Source organism: Talpa occidentalis, unplaced genomic scaffold (assembly GCF_014898055.3).
Source record: "Talpa occidentalis isolate TD23 unplaced genomic scaffold, MPIMG_talOcc4v2.1 talOcc4.16, whole genome shotgun sequence".
Lineage (NCBI taxonomy): Eukaryota > Metazoa > Chordata > Mammalia > Eulipotyphla > Talpidae > Talpa > Talpa occidentalis.
Window position 1 is genome coordinate 32019246 of NW_023601653.1, and position 17358 is coordinate 32036603.

The 17358-nt window shown below is 34.2% G+C and overlaps 1 long non-coding RNA gene across 2 annotated transcripts in view; it reads left to right on the plus strand.

Annotated features, from left to right (window-relative positions):
• The window catches only part of LOC129146029 (uncharacterized), a 95537-nt gene that overhangs the window by 44799 nt on the left and 33380 nt on the right, over positions 1-17358 (plus strand). Inside the window, exons 3-4 of one of the 2 annotated variants that reach the window (XR_008552337.1) lie at positions 8549-8612; positions 9593-9719. The exons of the other annotated variant lie outside the window; for it this stretch is intronic. This is a non-coding gene — a long non-coding RNA (uncharacterized LOC129146029). Of the gene's footprint in view, positions 1-8548; positions 8613-9592; positions 9720-17358 lie in introns of those variants that run through there. 2 annotated transcript variants of the gene reach the window in all.

Sequence of the window (17358 nt, forward strand, 5' to 3'; positions counted from 1 at the left end):
AAAACACAAAAGGCTAAATGAGAAGAAAATAAATACATGTTTTTGTGATTTTCATAATGGCCATTACAGTTAAATTAGGTGAATCACGAATAAAGTTAATTGCATGAATAAAGGTTGTGCAGTAAGTCAGTAGTAAAAGAGGAATAAAAGCCAAGCATCTGTCCCCTGCAGTCACTATCACATATGTCCTACAAATAGTTGATTTAGCAGTAAATTGCATTCTTTTTAATGCTTCTTATTATGTAAGTGTCCTTTTTTACTCTAAGAAAGAAAATGAGTAGAGATTTCAAAGTCATGTACAAATGATTTTGGTTTGCATTTTCATTTCTCTGTCGAATATGAAAAAATTGCAAGAATCATGTAAAAATGTCCTATTTCAAGTGACTTCAAGTCCCCAAGGCACATTCACACACTTGAGCTAAAAGGTAATATTACAGGGATCATTTCCAAATGGAGATGAAAATAAGAGAAGAATTCTTCATCCTGAGTACCATTAGCAAATGTGGCTCAGAAGCATGTTTTCTTATTATTTTGTCTGTTTGCTTAAATAGGTGAACTCACATTTAGGGAGCATTTTCAGAAAGGGCAAATGTGGCAGGGACATGCCAAGTGACTGGAATATGGTCTAGGCATGTAGGAATTCTAATCCAAATTTTGGAGAGTCTTATGAATGCAGGACCTGTTTAGGAGCCAAAACACTAGCTCATTAGTAACAATTTTAATGCCAGAGGAGAGATATGGGTTCAGTTCCCAGTGTCAGAGCTACTTCTTCAGGCTATTTGGCACACATTATGTAGTATAGGCTTCCTGAATAAAAAAAGACCTGGAGGCTAGGAAGTATGATCTATTGCTCATCAACAATTCTGCTAGCCAAGAAATGATCAGCATATTGATGGGTCCTCTGATTAGATATTCATGTTGAGATGTACTGTTCTGGTGCATGAGTCTGCATAAAGCAAGAAGAAATTAGGTTAAATTTAAGAAATTGTTGGGCATAACTGGTCAGTTTTAGGTAGACATGAGGGTGATGTATCTTGTGTAAATGCAGATAAAAAATTATTATAGCCATTTAAAGCCACTCTGTTATTCTTTATTTATACAAATAAAATAAAGTGTTAAGAAGCAACTTGGTTTTGTTGATTTTTGCTTGGCTAATTTTTAATAGGGTCCTTTGTTTTTATCACTATACATTGTTATTTTATATCTATAATGTCAGTAACTTTGTATGTGACTTAGTGCTTCTTATAATGGTAATAGCTTTTCAATTTCTTAAACTATCTCTTGATGAGACCATCTGGTATTTCTATTTTTCTTTCTGGCTTATTTTGCTGAGCATGATCCCTTCCAGCTCCATCAATGTTGCTGCAAATTGCATGAGTTTATCTTTTTTGATTGCTGAGTAATATTCCATTGTGTATATGTACCACATCTTCTTGATCCAGTCATCTATTTAGCAGGAATTTAGAAAACCTAAATAAGGGACCAGGAAAAAGACTAATTATAATAAAGTAAAAATCAAAATCAACAGGCAACTATAAATCAGAGATACACTACTGGGGGGAAGGAGGGAATAGGATCAAAACAAGGGGGGGTGGGAATTGTATGGGGACTATAACCAAGATGAAAATGCATACATTGTGCAAAAATGAAAAATGATGTAAAAATATATAAAATTAAAATAATAAAAAATCCATTAAAAACAAAAATAAAATCTCTTGATGGTACATTTCCCTTTACACAAACTTGCTTGAACAAGGAAATGGAATATTTAAATGAGCCTTTATTATTATATTTACAAACAACATAAGAGCAAGGGAGAAATGGAATAAAAAAATTGAAGGACAGGTTGAAGACCAGGTTGCTTTCTGACCCATGTCTAACACTGTGTTGAAGTCAGTGATTTATAATCTTGATTCAGTTAATCCTTAAGGAGACCTGAATATTGTACAAACTTTGAGTATATATAAATTTGTACATTTTTCCTAAAAACGAATCCAATTTTCATAACATTTTTAAATGTTTTGTGGATACATGACCAAAGATAGTCAAAATTCTACCCTTTCTAAGACATAAGGCTCATCTAAATTTTGCCAAATCTTCAAGAAATTAAATTATTTGTGTATTTTTCCCACAAATTTAATGAAGGAAATATGTCTTGTTTGTTTATTGTGTCAGTTGAAACTTGATATTATAATTAATATTGGTATCAGTATAAAATATAATTATAAACCAACATTTCTTAATATTTAATATATAAAATGAAAGATTTTCATATGGACTACAACAGTTTCGCAACATTATACTTAGAGTTTGCTTTGGGGATTTGATTCCAACATTCCAAGGAAACCAGAGCAAAGCTAAACAAATGGAATTACATCAAACTAACAGCTTTTGCACTGCAAAAGAAACTGTTATTAAAACAAAAATGGGAGAAGATATTTGCATATCATACATTCACTTAAGGGATAAATACCCAAATATATATAAAGAAACTCATTAAACTCAATGCATAAAACAACTTGATACAAGTGTCTGTAAAGACATTTTCTCCAAAGAAGACATATAAATGGCAGACAGACACAGGAAAAGATGTTCATTATCTCTTAGTATTAGGGAAATGCAAATCAGAACAACAATGAGCTATCACCTCACATCTGTGAGAATGACTAGCATGCAAAATACAAGAAACAAACAAGGGCTAAAGAGAATCTGAAGAAAAGGAAAAACTTGTACACTGTTGGTGGGATTGTAAATTGGTGCAACCAGTGTGGAAAGTAGTATAGTATATCCTAAAAAAAATTACAAACAGAAATTCCATATTATCCAGTTACTCTACTTCTGGCTATTTATCCAAAGTATATAGAAATACTAATTTGGAGAGATAGATATACACACCCATATTCATTGCAGCTTTATTTACAATGGCCAAGAGCTTGGAACAACGTAAGTACTCTTCAACTGACAAGTGAATAAAGAAGATGTGGTATACATACACAATGGAATCCTACTCAACCATAAAAAGAAAAGATGAGCTTCTCTCATTTGCAACAACATGGATGAACCTAAAAGATGTTATATTTAATGAAATAGGTCAGATGGGAAGACAAAAACTGGATGATTTCACTCATGTGGTGTATAGACAAAATAAATGAATCAACTAAATAAAACAAAAAAAAATAGCCTATAAGGCTAAATTAGCATAAGGAAAGAAGGCGAAGAAGTATGGTTATATTAGGTAAAAAGAGCCAATTGTATGGTGAAAGATAAAACTGGTCTTTTAGGGGTGAACTCTAAGTAATATTTATAAAAGTTGATTTTTAATGATGCACACCTGAACCACATAAGATGTTATAATGCAATCTTAGTTCAATAAAATTTTATAAAATCTCAATATAACAAGCTGCTGTGATAAATAAAACTCAAAACATCCGTGATTTATTAAACAGGTTTTCTTTTTTGCTCATATAAAGATAGTGGATCACAGAGGCCCAATTTAAAAAAAAAATTTTTTTCTGAGAGGAAAATCAAAGAATTTAGGACCTTGTTTGAAAACTGCTATAAATGGCTGCTGCTTTTCTGCCAAATTCTACTGTTAACAAAGTGGAGCAGTGCATCAAGGAGAGGAGAGAGTAGGAAGCAATGAGAGAATGAAGGCCAAGGTACAGTGAACACAATAAACAAACCTCATATCAAAATCTATTGTCATTTTGTTTCCATATTCCAACTTTGAGAAAGATCTGAAATATTGCTTAGATATTGAGCATAGTCACTGCAATTTGATAGCATTTTTTTAATAATAAATTTTATTTTTATATTCCCCATACAATTGCAACCCCTCCATTCTGACCCCAATCCCTCCCCTCCTGCCCCCCCCAAAAAAAAGTGTCTCTGGTTCATAGTTTTTTGTTGATTTTGATTTTCACTTTCTTATAGTTATTCATTTTCCTGGTCCCTTATTTAAGTTTTCTAGATTCCTGCTATGAGTGAGACCATCCGGTATTTTTCTTTTTCTTTTTGGCTTATTTCACTGAGCATGATCCCTTCCAGTGCCATCCATGTTGCTGCAAATTGCATGTGTTTATCTTTTTTGAATGATAGCATTTTTTTTTTTACTTCTGACTTTAAAGCATTATATTTTAAACAAGTTACTTTTGCAAGAATTCCAGCAGTCTGTATATACTCAGGACAATGTTTTTATTATGAATTAAAGAAACAGGTGCCATAAATAACTCAAATTATTTTATATTTCAATTTAAAGGAATAATGTTGATGTAGTGTTCTCACATTACTATTTTAATACCTAAAGTATATGAGGTGTCCACTTATGGTACTGTTTTTGATATTTTTTTTTAAAAAAAACCTGTATTTAAATATAAATGATAGACCAATAATTAAGGTAAGAGTAGGGAAAAGTTTCTTGAGTTTATATATATGTTTGATGCATAAGCATTTAATAAGACTATTGTAATAATATATAGTATATGCCATAATGAAAATAATGTCAGGAAAATAATGTATTCTAGACTTTAAATTTTATTTTAAATCAGGGTTCTTAGCACATTGAAACAGTACAGAAATTTCTAAGACCCTGGAAATCATGTCAAAGTTCCTCCCAAATAAGTTTATATATATATATATATATATATATATATATATATACCATATAATGTCTAATTTATTTTCTTTCTCACTATTATAACTAAATCTTCTATATAATTCATCTATGAAGATTTTTTTTAAGAAAGACTGTCTTCTGAGAAAAAAAAGAAGGAACTGTAAGCATAAGCCCATCTAGTTGTCAAATAGGGACTCATGATTTCATTTACCTCGCATGCAGTGATTAAGGCTGCAGAATGTATGATTATTTTACAGTATATTTACAAAAGAAATATTCAAGGTTTGAGATGTAGCAAAGCATTTGTAAAGTCTACCTCTTAGTTTGAGTTTTCTGATTTTCATTAGGTTAAATGTATATCAGAAATCCCTAAGTGCCATTTTTATTTTAGTTTTATTTTCTATTTTCATTTGAAAAAAAGGTAAAATCTTATAACACACTGTTTATTAATTAATATTACCATGGACTTACTATCTGCTCTGTGACTTTCCCTGCAACTGCATCTATAGAATGCATTGACATTTACAAATCCTAGTTATTTCCTCATCTTTGTAACAAATTCAGCAGCTTCTCTTCCCTGAGATAGCAACTTTTTCCTAATTAGTTTGTGTGTTGTGGCCACGTGATTTTCATCCATTTTTCTGTTTGGTTTGGTTGAGGTGCTTCCACAAAGGAATATAGAAAGTTTGCAGAGAGAAGAAAAGCTTTACAGAATTCTGGAGGGCCTCTCCCCCAGTGCAATAAAAAAAAAAAAGTTGTAGTGTGAAAGTTTCATATATATGAACATAATATATATTTGATTCAATATCAGATCTCTGAGTCACAAAGAAGACAGACTAGAGATAAGGGCTCTCTTTCAAGACTCAAAGACTCAAACAATATGTTGGGTTTGATGTAGGCTTATCTTAGTCCAATTCCGAATAATGTAGTCAGATAGAATTTCTCCAAGATTTGTTAATTCAGTTGTCTTCCTACCTTCTGCTTTATTTTATTCTATATTGTCTTAGAGAGATTTTCACTGTTAAATTTAATTCCAAAGGGTTAAAGGAGATTGCCTGTCAACTCTGGTCCATATGATACTTAAAGCAAAGTTTAAGCATTTTTTCCCAAAACTGGGAGTAAGAGGCACGATATGGTCTCTAGAGACTATGTGACAACAGACAGGTACGGGCTGGTGGTGGGTGTCAGGAGTCTCCAGGAGAACTATCAGCATATTACTGAGTAAGGCCAGTCGAGCATGGCCATGAACAATTTAGGAGCTGTCACTGTTCAGAGATCCAGATAGATACATTTTTTAAAAAAACTGCCTGAAATAGCAGGGTGACAGACATTAAAGGACTAATTGCAGTCTCTGGAAGGTAAGAGGATAGGGATTGCAGGACAGAAAAGCAGCAGTTCAAGCTTTGAACATAAAGAAGTTCTAAGATTTTAGCAATTTAAGGAGTGAACTTGGCACAGGAGTGTGGACTCCATCTCCTGTTACAGACCCATTCAAAGGAGCAAAGCAGAATCACAATTTCTGATTTGGCCTGTATGGTCAGAGACAGAATGGTAGCAACGACAATGTTTTGTGGATTATCTGGCAGTGAATTAAATCCTTGTTGACCAGGGAGAATTTGGAGTCTAGAAACAAGGACAAGTAGAACTTAATGGCAAAAGGGAAGTAGCCAGGTCCTGATGCTCTGTACACGTGGCACATTTCATATACATTTCTTTAAGTAGTCTGTAATATGTTCTTTATTTAGGGACATAAGGTCTTCCTAGTAACAGGTCCTCCTAATTATATGATTATTAGGGAGAACATATTATATGCAAACTTATCTCTTTCTCAGCTGAATAATTTAGCCAGATATTCTTCGTTCTTTAGTAAATATTAACAATATTTTAAACTTAAGACATTTTCAATATCCCAAAACTTAGAGTGTATACCTCAGAGGGAGTTACCTATTGAAATGTTTACCCCCACCATTTCAAATGATGGGTCACATCTAAATCAAGAAACATAGGATGTCCTTAAACCTGAAATATTGTCCTGTTACTCAAACTTTATGTATGAAACATCCCTTTTAAATAAAAAAAATCTGTCAGAATTTGTTAAATGATATTCTCAATAAATGCCCTATTTTTTCTCTCCTTATACAGAGACCCTATTATTAAATGAATCTGCCACAGAATATATTTGATCTAATTTCTTTGACTATTCTCATATTAGTTCAGATGTTAATGTACTACCTTCTAAAAAATGTTGGTAAATTATTTCATAAATACTAGTTTTAAAATCAAGTGTGCGCTATTTTTTTTGGAATAGAGAATGCAAATAAGAGTGTTATATGATGGGGGGAAACAATGATTAGATTATCACTTTTACTTTTCAAAACTCCTATTCTGAATAAGATGCTTCTAGTCCCGTTGGGTCTTTGTATCAGTCTGTTGACTTTGCAATCTGAAAGCTCTTGATCTTTAATGATCTGTAGCACATCTGTATGCATAATACTGTCTTCCAAATTCCTCAACAATACAAAAACATTAGGCACGTATCACAGAGCTCTTTTAATACATTTTCCATGCAACAGTGCTTTTCCTAAATGTAACCCATTTTTTGCATAAAAAATAAGAGTTTACTATGTGGGGATAATCAGGAAGTTATGCTGAACTAATGAGCTTTTTCTCTTTCTGACAGCCATCAGATACAGTAATTGGGGGATTTAGTCATTCCTTAGATCTAGAAATGATGAGTTGCTTACCTTTGGTCATTATGGAAGATTTCCTTATGTTGGAATACCTTGACCAGGCAAGCTCATTAACAGAGCGACACTCAAGTCCATTGATTACATTCTATGAAATAATAGGCTGTCTATGTCTATTCATTCGCACAAAACCATTCATTAAAACTCAGCTGCTTTGGCAACATGGATGGAGCTAGATGGAATTATGCTCAGTGAAATAAGCCAGAAGGAAAAAAAAAAATATTGGATGGTTTCACTTATAGAAAGACTATAGGGGAACCAAATAAGACATCAGTGTAAAAAGATAATAACAATACAAAACATAACAAAGCAAAAGCAGACAATTATAAATCAGAGATATCCTTCAGGGAAGGAGGAGGGAGAGGACTCATAGGGCGGGAGGGAGGAGCACAGGGGATTGAGGTGATGGTGCATGGGTGCATTGGTGAAGGAAACTCTATGGGGACTACACCTGAGGGGGTGGGAGGAAGCAAATATTGTTTAAAAATGAAAAATGATGTAACAAATAAAAAAAATAAAAAATACACTAGGTACTAATGAAGAAGAGAAAAAAAAACTCAGCTGCTTTGCATATAATATAAATTGATTGCACCCATTTGTCACTGTTATTTTTATTACTTAGATGAATCTGAAAAGATGTATTCTTGTTCTTCTTTACTATATAAAGCAAAATTTAAAAATCAGAAAAATGGTCACAAGGGAAATAATAATGCACTGTCTGGGATAATGCGGTTTTATTTCTTTGGAAATATTTTTCTCTAAAATTATTTTTCTATAACCCATAACCATGTTTTAAGAACTCTATTGTCACAATTTTTAGACATTCCACTTCCCTGTCTGTTTATCTTAGGTCTTGATTGTGTTCCAGAATTTAGTCTTGATGCCCATAATCATACAAATCCCCTTTCTGCATCCTGAAAGGAATTTTCAATTCAAAAGAGAGGAAGGGCCTATGAAATTCATTTAGACTAATAGCGTATTTATTTAGCACCAAAGGGCAACATTCTTATTATGAAAAGATGTTTTATTTTTTTCCTCAATATGACAAACAAGCTAGTAAGAAAGTGGCAAATCTTTTACCTTTGGCTATTTTTCTCTAAAGCTCTGGCCTATTTCTTGTAATGTTATGGAAAAAACCATTGGGTTCTTATTTATTTCCCTTTCTCGATTTTACTTCTGTCCATAGTTCTCTACTGTCATGATAAAAGGAATGAAAGCTTGGAGGTCTCCTGCGTGTGTATCCCAAATCAGTAAGTAAAGGACTACATTTTAGGTCAACATAAGTCCCACCTTCATATTTATGTTTAGAGATTTTAAAAATAGTTTGATGATATTGTAATATTTTTGATTCTAATAGAATCTATTTGAAAAAAAAGTTGTATTTTTTTTTCTTATTTTTTCATTTTATGTCTTTTGGGGGACACAGAAAATAAAAATAAGCTGACAAAAGGCTCAAGTATAGCCATGATTAAAGCCAAAAAATAAATAAATAAAAATTAACAAATGAATCAAGTCAACTGTTTGCTTAGCATCAGCCAACAGAAAAAATTCCACAATGGTCAGGGAAAAAAAAAAAAAAAAGAAAGGAAAAATGTGCACCTAAAATTAAAATGTGCTTTTTACAAGCTGAGTGAGCCTTCATCACAGCTATTGGATTCACTCTTTGCACCAAAGCATTACATCACCTCAGGCTTGTCTGTCCACTTATCAAGGAAGCTTTGCATTTTTGCTGGGTCTTTAGCACAGGGATCTAGTACTCATGGATTACTTTCTTGTAGCATGAAGTTTAATGCACTGTATAGCACATCACTGAAAATTGGCCAAGACTGACATGGACTTGGCAGGCACTTTCTGAAGCTCCTAGTGCCAACAAGATATCTTTGCTAGGTGAAAACAAATAAGAACCAAAATTCCTCCTAGCCTGCAGAGATAAAAGGTTCCTGAGAATTGCTGTGTGTTAGATTGCTGTCCTAAAACTCTTTATTCTGTACTCTTGTTCTGAGTTGTGTTTTTGTTGCAATTGGCCCCCTGCCTAGCAACTTGCTATGCCCTGCTGGGTTAACCATGATGGGCAGGTGGTATGAGAGACCACCAGTGGATCTGACAGTGGCCCAGCGTAGTTTAGGATTTCCTTTACCACAATAGATGGTATAAATCTTTGCAAGGCAAGGTGATATTTTTCTCCCCCCCCCCGCCCCCACTCGTCTTAAATCCGTTTCTGTCTTTTCAGATTTTCACTTCTCACCTCTTGCTGGAAACACACCCAACTTCCATTATGCATGCTTGCGTGGCAGCAGCACTGCTTTATCAGCTTCAAATATGTCAACAAAACAAAACAATCAATGCAACTTTCTTGAGTGAGGGGTGTTCAACAGATTTAAAGTCTATATTGATATTAGGTAAAATGTTCCCTTAAATCCCATAGATAAGACTATAATTATTTTATCAGCCTCCAAATGTCTATTTAATTGAAGGAAAAGGGGTTAGCTGAAGGTTACTTTTTTTTTTTTTTTAAGATTTATTTATTTATTTAGTTAGTTAGTTATATACACAGTCAGAAGTGCAGGAGGGTGAGAGAATTCACCAGAGCCAGAGCGGAGAGTAGAACAGAGAGAGTGACGAAGTACACTGCTGAGGGGAGCAGCGGGCGGCAGGAGAGGTCTGTGCGCCATGTGGGACCCTCGGCCAGTGGCCGGGTAGCAGCCGGGGACCGAACCGGCACAGCAGAGGCTGCGGGCAGCTCCGCAACCCAGCGCTTAACCGCTGGGGAGGCCCCTAGCTGAAGGTTACTCTTAATTCAGAATATGTATGCCAATAAAAATGGCAAGAATGCTATTATTTATACACATTTATACACATTTCTTTGAGAAGATTTTTTTTTGTATCTCTACTGTATTCCAAGGACACAACAGTGGACTTGAGACAAAGTCCTCTTCTCATGGAGCTTATAGTAAGTGAGAAAGACAAACATACAGTGAATTCACAAACAGATTCATATTTCAGGTGCTGGTAAATGTTAAGAAGGAATATATATAAGGTTAAAGAGCCATTCATAAAAAATTTTAGTTGTATTTAGGTAAGATGGTAAAGTAAGGCCTCTGAATGCAGTGTAGCAGTGATTGTGTAAATTGAATGGTAGTTACCCATTCATTGAACATATATTTATTGACTGCGTTTATATAACACAGAGCAGATACTTTATTTAACATTCATTAATGCTATGCTGACATAACACAGTGATTAAGATCTTGGTTTTTATATATACCTGTGTTTGGATCTTACTGTTGCATGATATATAATGTATAAAGTCTCCGTTTTATAGCATATAAAATAATATCTGCCCATAGCTTTGCTATATAATATGTATTAATGAATTAACAAAGGAGAAGCACCTAGCATAATTTTGAAAAAATTCATACTTAGTGTCAGTTATTGAAATTGTTAAAAATCAATTCATGGCCTGGTTTTTCAAATAAAAATAAAACAGTTGCACAATTGCAGGAATACTTTTAGTTCACTTTTTAATTTTAAATTAAAGTCTTCTGGTTATTTTAGTGTTTGCATTTTAAAAATAAATTGCTCTAGACTATGATATTAGTATATTTTTATATATTTATATGTGTATATATAGATATATGATATTACTTTCTGATGAAAAAAATTAACTATAAGGTCCCATATTCCTGATATTATTAGTTTAAGGTAACTCAATGACTTTGAGAATTAGTTTGCTTTACCTTGTTCTCCGGGTGACCTATATTTAGGAGTAGGGGCTGAATGCTATGGCTTATCCTGCCCTAAGGAAAGAGAGGAATATCTATATTTGTTGCTAAAAGATCTGACTATAGTTGTTGGTCACCAAGATCCTCAGACTCTGAATCCTCTTGTCTCAACTTTGGATCCTCTCAAAATTTCAGACTCCATTTGAGGGTAGACAGGAGCCCCCATCTGCTTTTCTTATTCTACACAGAACTCTGAAGGTACTGTTAGGATCCACTTCATGTTGGACAGGACATGGGTGAAAGGTTTACATTCTTCCTGGAGTCTTCTATGATCAAAAGGAAGGCTGAAGAGAATCCCTTTGGCATTCTCAGTGCATTTAGATTGAGTAACCTGAACCATCCAGGGCTTTGGTCTCTATATAGACAGGAATGATGACTCCTTTTCAAACAATTATCTCTAAATCATTCCTATAAAATCTCTTTTAACTTAGACCAATGGTTCTCAAATGTGCGTTAGAATCACCTAAATGTGATTATTATGGTCACCTTATGATTCTTTTTTTTTTTTTAAGATTTATTTATGCATACAAGAACTGGGGTACAAGCCAGAGGTGTGGAGGGTGAGAGGATTCACCAGAGACAGAGTGGGAAGCAGAACAGGCAGATTGACTAAAAGACACTGCTGAGGGGAACATGGGCGAGTCAGGAGAGGTCTGCTGCACCATGTGGATAGCTCCCTGGTCGGGAATTGAACTTGTGCTGCAGTGACTGGGGAGAGCTTCGTAGGTTGTGTCTTAACCCCTTGTGCCACCAGGGAGGCTCCACCTTATCATTCTTAAATCATAGATGGCAAGCTCCACCCTGTGTTTCTGATTCAGTAGATGGAACCTGATAACTCGCATTTCCAGGTGTTGCTGATTCAGGTGATGCTGTTGCTTCTGGTCCGGGGGCAATACTTGGGGAACCACTGACTTAGATGAATCCTTATTTCCTTATTAACAGGAAGGTCATCTTGCTGGATATTTCTTCTGTTTCTATGCTACAATATAAACAGTATTTCTGAATCTTCAAAATTGGCTGTTAATTTAAAGTCAAATTTTTGGAATTCTAGAAAAGACCTCTCTCAAGAAAGCCTGGTTCCTACAAATCAAAAATGCTTTGTCTTTTGTACCAGTAGTTGTTCCTTTTCTCCTTATAAATATTGTATCTGTTTCAAACTAAGATTACCAAAATGAAATACCAGGAAAAACTAGATTTTTTTCATATGGACTTCTCAATTTGGGAAAGCAATACACCTGCATCTATTTGAAGAGTATCTCCTGTTCAAGTATTCTCTATTTTAGCTTTCTGATTGCTAAATATGATTGAGGCACATAATAGTCTTCCAAATTCTGGAGGTATCATACTGTTTTGCAATTATGTTCTGTTAAATAACGCTTAGCCAGATTACAAGTACTTAGCTAAGTTAATATGAGCAACCATTTACAATCTGTTATATTTTGCTTACGGTAATTTTTAAGAGATTATGTTGGATGCACAAATAAGCTAGCTGAACCTGCTAAATGAAAGTACAGGGTCTTAATCTTTCTTCTCTTAGTGCATTTAAATTGGACAATAATAGTTGCTCTTTTCATAGAATGCCCCTAAGGAACATCTTGATCCCTGAGAAGAGTTATCATAAATGAATACAGACATAGAAAGAAACACACAGTGATGTACATACACCCACACTTTTTCACCAACTGTCATGAGACAAAACCAGATACAACGTGCATAAATAAGTACTTGCTAATATATGTGGATAAACCAATATATCATTCAAACCTTCAAATTTCCTGGTTTCAATGTCTAGACAATGTGCTTGTTCTAAATTTTTAATTATTCTTTTTTCAGGTAGCCTCAAAATTAACTGGAGTTTGATTATAAGTTTTCTATATTGATAACTAGGATTTAGGAGTAAAATTTTATTTGGCAGCTTTTTGTTTTTCTGATTGGTTATTTTTCAATAGGCTACTATATTGCATAAATCTGTAGTGACCTTGACTGGCAGTAGCCTTGGGTTTTTGTAAGGCATTTATATGTATATATTATTAAACATAGTTAGCATACTTTAATATTTGAAACTAACTTGTATAGTGAAAGAGGAGGCTGCAAAGGCCAGAATGTATTTTTAGGCAGATAATTATGAGCGGTCCTTTGCTTTGTATTTGAAGGTCTGCTACTTGTCTATCAGTCTCTGTAAGCTAGATCTTGGGAACATTTATGGTTTTTTCAAAATGATTCAACCCCATCTCTGATTTCTCCCACTAGCTACCTGTTCCTCTTTTTGTTTAGTTCAAGTAATCAACAACTTTTTTATATTTCTAGGGGCTGAATTTCTGTGGTCCAGTCTTTCATTTGAGAAAATGAAAATATATTGACTTAATTTAAAACCAGGTCTAGTAAGGCATGGTACAATATGAACTGATGCATTTGGTCCAAGATCTTGATAATTTCAATTCGGTTTTGCTAATTAGAGACAGCATTAACTGAGTGCTTGCCAATAAATCCCATCCAAATGCTGAATGAAGGAGTGATGTTATTCAGATTCTAAGTTCTGAGCATGCATTATTATTCTTAGACTGTCCATTGCCTCCCAAGGGTGCCATTTTATTTAGAGAACTACTGTTTTGCCTCCCTATATTGTTTAACAGACAAAATTATAAATCTTCAGTGTAAATATGAACCACATATAACCCAGATATGGTCATTTAGGGCATTTCAGTGTCCTCCCTAAACTCATGAATTCAGTTGGAATAATGATATCCTTACATTTGGATTTTAATATCAATAGAAAAAAGGAAATTATGACACTTTGATTTACACAAAATAAATGTTTGGTCATTCAATCGACAATATATATTTCTCCTATAAAATTGTATAAAATTGGTCTTCATCCAATTACATTCTGGCCAACAGCTCCCAAAATCTTAAGTGTTGAGAATGTTAAAAGTGTTTTTGTTATGTGACTGAGTTTTCTTTTGAAGACACCAAGAGATAGGGGGTGGTTGCTTGGTGAACCAACTATATGATAAGAGGGTTAGAATATACAGTTCTTCCTCCAGACCTTCAGGGAGGAAAGATGGGCTGGAGGTTGAGTACAATCACAATGCCTGAGGGGTTATAAATCAAGCCTATGTAATGGATTCTCCATTAAAACCCAAAAGGAGATGCTTTCAAGAACTTCTGAGTTGGTGACCATGTGGATGTTTGGGGAGAACGGGGGCACCTGGAGAAGGCTTGGAATCTCTGCACTCTTTCTCCTGACCTTTCCCTTCATATCTCTTTCATCTGGCTGTTCCTCAATATCCTTTGTAATAAGTCAGTGACCTAATGAGTAAATAGGCTTCCTGAGTTCTGTGAACCACTATGGCAAATTAAGCAAATCTGAGCCAGGAGTTGTGGGACCATCAAAGCTACAGTGGGTTAGTCAGTAGCACATGTATCAGCATAGACTTGTGACTGGTATCTGAAATAGAGGGACATGGAACGCTTACCCTGTGGGATATAATACTATCTCAGATAGTGTCAGAATTGAATTATTGGATACCTGCTGCTTCGTAACCGTGTTCTTGTAGGGCAGCCTCCACACATACCCATGTTGCAATTCCATCTGGGAACCCTTTTCAAATGTGTTCTGTTTGTTTGTTTGCTTATTTATTATTCCTAAAGGATATCTAAACTTACACAAAATCATCTTGTTGTCACTGATTATCATTTGACACTACTTGTGATTGACGTAAAAATAAAGCCATCAAAAATAAGAAAGCAAAGCAGTGGTGAAAAAGTGGTTACCTTTAGAGAGTTGTTCTTGAATTTGAACACCTATACAAACTCATACATAAAACACGTCTTAGATTTCTCTGTTATATCAGCCGAACAATCCATTTTTGCTCGCCTCAATTAAGTTGGGTTTCTTCTACTCAACCTGTAAAGTACAGTGAATTAATTGATTAAAAGAGTGCCCCTAGTTCTAAGAACTGGTACTGATAACAATTAAAACAACAAAAGCATGATGGTACTATAAACTTTGGGATAATGTCAGTGATTTATTCTATGCTAACCTAGTAGACACTGTTTTACTGGCATTAAAACACAACATTTCACCTGCAAGATCACTAGAAACCATTTGATGTGTGTGATAATACATGTACACTTAAATTTAAAAGTTGCTTCCTTTCCTTTCTTTTCATATTTGGTCTTCTCCTCAGTTTACCCAAGTATCATGCAGCTACTTTGGTTTCATAATATTTAGTGATATTTCCTCTCTTATTAAGCCAGCCTTCCTTAACAGAAAGCTGTGTATAAATATAACAGTGTCATGGAGAGTGATGATGAGCAATGGAGGGAACACAATATAATGACAGCTCTGTGCCCTTTCAGGTCAGGAGAGAGTTTCTGCCAAGTGTAGGATTTGTCCAACAAGACCTTGGTTTTCAGAATGATTGTCATTTCATTGTATTGCACTGAGCCTTAAACAATCCATAATTTATTGCATGTCTTCTTGAATGAGTATTTCAGGGCAAAGTGAGCAATACAGAGACTTACCCAGATAACTTTATCAAGGTCTTCGATGTATGCCTCTGGACTGCAAAAGTGTTTCCCATATTGCCCAAACTTAGATCCCAGACTTTTTGTTTGATAACTGATCAGTGTGGAATATGAGGGCTGGAGTCATTTCTACCCCTATGCTTTTGGCTTTATTAATTCTCTCAGGGAGTGATACTTTCCCTGGCTGGAATATATTCCCACTAAGGAAGCACAGTTTTTAAGATCTCAGGGTTCTCTGAATTATAATAACCACATATCTTATAACCTTGGCTGTCCTGCTTCCTTTATATGTTCTTAGAACTTAGTTTCTTCCCTTCTAGGCGCAGATAATCTTAATAGACTATTTTATTGGTTGGTAGTTATTATTAAATGAGATAATTTGAATTCATCCACAAAATGTAATTTATTAATGTTAGTTTGAGTATTATAGTCCAATGTAAAAGTAATCATCAAAAATGAGTCCAGTTTTCAAGCAAAGAATTTTTTTTGGTAATAATTTCTGTAATGAGTGATTTATTCAAAAAGCATTCTTTGACTTATACAGGCAATATCATGACATTATTTGCCTGGTTTACTACTTGATTTATATGATCTACCTGACCTCTCCCACTCTTTTTTTCTATGTGAATATATCATATGCATATTATTGGCCATATGTTTCTACTTGTATTCAGTGCCCAGGGTGTGCATATACATAAAATGTGTCCCATGAGGTAAGAGAAACACAGACCCTTGAGATGAATGAATCTCCCAGAGCAAAGGAAAGATGCTCTTCTCTGGAATTCAACATAGTCATGGAATCAGAGCACAAAAGAAGTGATCTATCAGCACAGCCTCAAGGTCACAATTTTCAATTCAGAGAATCACCCAAGAGAGGGTTTCAGAATTAGTAAGTGCTTCTGGGACTGCAGCAGAATGCAGTGCAGGAGGAAATACCATTTATAAAAGTGAAGAAACTACAGTGAATACTAAATTTTTTTCTCCTTTCTGCATAAATGAAAGAATAGGCTATCATATAAAATGAGAAGTGATTACAATTATGACTTATTGGAGGTGTTTAAAATCATTACCATTGGTGGTGATGATAAACAGATTTATTCAGGACAGGAGGAATAGTTAAAAAAAGCAAAAACTTTAAAAGAAAGAAATCTAAGACAAAGGAATTCCTTTCTTAAAACAAAGAAAAATAGGAAAGTGGAGAAAATGTAATCAGGCCTGAGTAAGATAAAATCCTTAAATTTTAGTATTCTTGAATTTGGAGGATCAAACTAGTTAAGTATAATGAAAACATATATTCTCACTAAGGCAAATATTTCTATTTTATTTATACAGAATTTTTAAAATAAATACTATTGAAACTAATATTAATAATGTTGATAATGATATATTATCTTTATATAGGGCTTCATTTTTTATAAGCTCTTAATACCATGATTTTAATCAGGCCCAGAGAGAACAAAAGGTTTGTCAAGATCAAACAAATGAGTCAAAATCAGGATAAGAACTGATTATTTTAGTGAAAATCAAAATCAACAAAAAACTATGAACCAGAGACACTTTTAGGGGGGCGGGGGTGGGAGGGGAGGGATTGGGGTCAGAATGGGGGGCTGCAATTGTATGGGGAATATAACAATAAAATTTATTAAAAAAAAAAAAAAAAGAACTGATTATTTTCTTAATACTC